This window comes from Ursus arctos, unplaced genomic scaffold, assembly GCF_023065955.2.
Source record: "Ursus arctos isolate Adak ecotype North America unplaced genomic scaffold, UrsArc2.0 scaffold_8, whole genome shotgun sequence".
Lineage (NCBI taxonomy): Eukaryota > Metazoa > Chordata > Mammalia > Carnivora > Ursidae > Ursus > Ursus arctos.
Window position 1 is genome coordinate 12,305,447 of NW_026623100.1, and position 3,678 is coordinate 12,309,124.

At 45.1% G+C, this 3,678-nt stretch overlaps 1 long non-coding RNA gene across 1 annotated transcript; it reads left to right on the forward strand.

The window, feature by feature from the left end:
• The first annotated feature begins 670 nt into the window (after positions 1-670).
• On the forward strand, positions 671-3,079 carry LOC130543154 (uncharacterized). The gene is made up of 2 exons (XR_008958272.1): positions 671-1,469; positions 2,148-3,079. It is a non-coding gene; the product is annotated as an uncharacterized LOC130543154 (long non-coding RNA).
• Positions 3,080-3,678: the final 599 nt, after the last annotated feature.

Sequence of the window (3,678 nt, forward strand, 5' to 3'; positions counted from 1 at the left end):
ACAGAAGGTGCAGAAGCAACACATTTGACTGATTGGGACCAACTTGCATGGGGTCACCTCAGTCCAAATCTATCCTTCCACCAGACCAGTGACCCACTCTTTGTAGGATTTTCATTGTAACCCAACTTCTTATGCATATTTTATAAAATGGCACAACTCCACCAAGGATAGTCCGGAATTACAGGGGTCAGGGTGGGGAACTTTCCCCAGGACGAAAATGGCCCATCTTAATAATGGTGTCTTAGACTGGGAATTGATTAACTTTTTCTATAAAGGGCCAGATAATCAATGTTTTAGGCTCTGTGGGTCTCACAGTCTCTGTTGCAACTCTTCCACTGTGCCACTGGGCTGCAAAAGCAGTGATAGACAGTACAGAAACAAACGGGCAGGACTGTGTTCCAGGAAAAACAGTTACAAAAGAAGTCCTCGAGCCAGAATTGGCCTGTGGGCTGTAGTTCACTGAACCCTGCTCTACTGCATACCTCACCTGCCAACAGCACGATCTTGGCAAAACAGTAAAGATGGGGCATGGATGGGAATCAAGACCTCAAGGCCCATTTGAAAACCTCCGATCGAATGTTATACAATTATCCCCTGTGAAGGAATATGAATACATTTGGCTGTTTTTGTTTGTTGTCGGCTTTTTTGCATGTCTTTTTTTTTTCCAGACTTGTTGAAGCCTTTCCTTGTTGAAGAGCATTAAAACAAGCCATTGAATTTTATGTTTCTTACTGGAGTCCCAATCTACTGCTATAGTGATGAGTATCTTCATTTTACGGAGAAGATCATTAAGGGGCTCTGCAAGACATTGGTGCTTACTCACAATTTCCTCTGTCTGCATCACCCCCAACTTCAGGCAAAGTAGAAAGGATGGATGAAATTTTCAGAAACGCTCGAATTTCCCTGGCCTCAAATCCTGCCCTGGCCATACTGACAAGAAGACCAATTCCTTTGAGAACATGTCAGTTCTCTATTCATGATGGTAACAGGCCTACCCCGGCACTAGGACTTCACCTCTAATCATAGACTCTGCCCTATTAGAAGCAGTAGTAAGCACATACTGAAGGGATCCATCCAACCTGTCAGTTTTATGATTAATATCCTCCTAATCCATTCTTGTACAACCTACAACTTGGTTTTCTAGAAGAGACATCACAGAGAGGCAGCCCATGGACCATGATGGAAAAACACTTCTCTGCTATTGCTGACACCTAGTAAAGCAGTAAAACTTCAGGAGTTTGATTTTTGGATCTATGCTTCCCAATTAAAGGAACACAAATCATCCCTGGCATCTGGAAAGCCATCCCAAAGAGAAATTTCCCAGTGAAGACTCTTAAGAATCCTCCAGAAACAGAAGATCTTCAGGAGACTCTAGTCTGAGGCCTTCAAAGTAGAAGACAGCATGGTATAGACAGTTTATTCTTCCACGTCTTCGGAGGAAGGCCGTCCAGATATCTCTGGAGCCACAGGTGAACATACTCTCCTTTGTCCAGAACTCTTACTTTAATTTTTGCCTATTTCTTTCCACTTGGCAGTTTTGCAGTCATGGTTCACTGAGAGCATAGCAGCTGCTCCATAACGTAGGTCTTATTGAGGAGACGTCTTCGGTCACTGTCCTGTTTTGTGTTGTTTTTCTTCCCGAAGGAGATGTCAGGGGGTTCTCCACCTCTGTCAATTGGCACCTACACCTTCAAGACAGTCTGTACTCCACTAGGGTACTATTTTTTTTTAATGTGGAAATCAAGCCTGAACTTGTTCAAAATGTGTAGGTATTTAAGATCTCAACACCCTCCGTGAAACATATCTCACTGAAACATGCCTCCAGGAACTTACAAAATGAAACCACATAGGCTGTTCTAGAAAATTACCTGGAGAAAGTGTTCTTTCACTTTTTATGTGGAACATCTAAATGGTGATTTCTATAATGAGGGCTATACCATTGGAAAAGGATGAGAGAGATGTATTATTAATCTTAGCTGAAGTTATAAATAATCTTCCAAAGCTTTTGAGGTTTATCAGACAAATCTAAACTCTTTGGCCCCGTTGGAAATCGACAAGCAGATAGCTTTAGATTCTCTGTCCGCTAGGGAGTTATCTGTGCCGTTGCCAACATTTTGCGTTACACTTGAATTAATCTTTCCGACCAGGTACGACAAGCTCTTTTGAAGCTGAAGGAGATGGCCACCTTTCCCTCTGAGGTAAACCCAACGGACTCTGGGACATGATTTTTAACTTGAGTTCGGTAACGGAGGATCCTACCAAGTGTAAACATCACCTCACCCTGACTTTTGTGTTCGTGTGCATAGTGGCTGCCAGGTCAGGAATGTGGGTGCACAGGTACCGTCACATCATGGGACCCAACAACTCATCACTTGACAGAGGGAACAGGGAGGCCAGGTTAGTCCAGCTCCAGACTGGTGTTTCTGAGATGAGAGTTCGCCTAGAATTCTGGCAATTACATAGGGGCTGCCTTTGTGGCCTTAAGAGGGGAGGGCCGGGAGGATGAGAACCTGTGCCCAGCCCCCCTGCCCTGCCCCGTCAATTATGCAGTCCCCATCACAGCACGCGTCTGTGACTTCCCTAGCATTCGGTCCTTCACTCATCACCTTACCTCACTGGAATCGACCTTTGCCCTAAGTAACTACCCAGTCCCAGCACTGGCTCCACCTCTGATGTCTATGTTTTACTAGAACATGAAAAGCCATGGCCTCATTTCTCCCAATGAGGCATCATGTCAGGGCTGTCCGCGTGGTGTCCTCCCCCGTTGCGGCAGGTCAGGAAAACGCAGTTTGCTCATGTCAGCAAAAGTGTGTGTGTGTGTGTATGTGAGAGAGAGAGAGAGAGAGAGAGATTGTGTGTAAAAAAAGGGGACATAAACATCATATATTTTAAATAAAGTGAGTCAGAATTAAGATCATTTAAAAATGGGCTTTCTGAGAGAAACCCAATTCATTATGAACTCTAAGAACTTTATTTTTAAAATAAAAGATTGTTCTGTTTGAATATTGAAGCATCAGTGTTTCCTCTGTTTTGGAACATTAGGATTTTTAAAACTTGGATTAAAAAATATCACATAAAACGGTTCCTGGGTGGCTCAGTCTGTTAAGCGTCTGACTCTTGATTTTGGCTCATGTTATGATCTCAGGATCGTGAGATCGAGCCCGGCGTTTGGCTCCATGCTCAGCGCAGAGTCTCCTTGGGATTCTCTCTCCCTTTCCCTCAGCAACCCCCCCCCCCCACCTGCTGCCACGCTCATGCGTCTGCGTGCTCTCTCTCTCTTTCAAATAAATAAATAAAATCTTTTAAAAAATTGCATAAATTGCTCATTTACTCTTTACATAAAACATTCCCATCACCGTGGGATCAGTAGAAATGGCACCTTACAGCCCAAAGCTGGTTTCTGGGGTAGGGAGAGTAAGACCCTTCTGAGAGGCAGCAGGCCTGTTTCCCTGGGCAGACAGGCAATTCTGAGGCAGAGGGGTCACTCAGAGACATAGACCCCTCTGCCCACCTTTCCTGTGTGGAGTTGGTCTCTGTCCTCCCAGACTTGCTGACCTCTGCGTGACCCTTCCGAATCCGCATAATCCTGTAAAGGTCAACCCAGAAACCCATCACCCACGGCTCCATCACAGCCTGCAAACGTCCTGGGCTGGGCTGAGGGCAAGCTGGGGCCCTTTG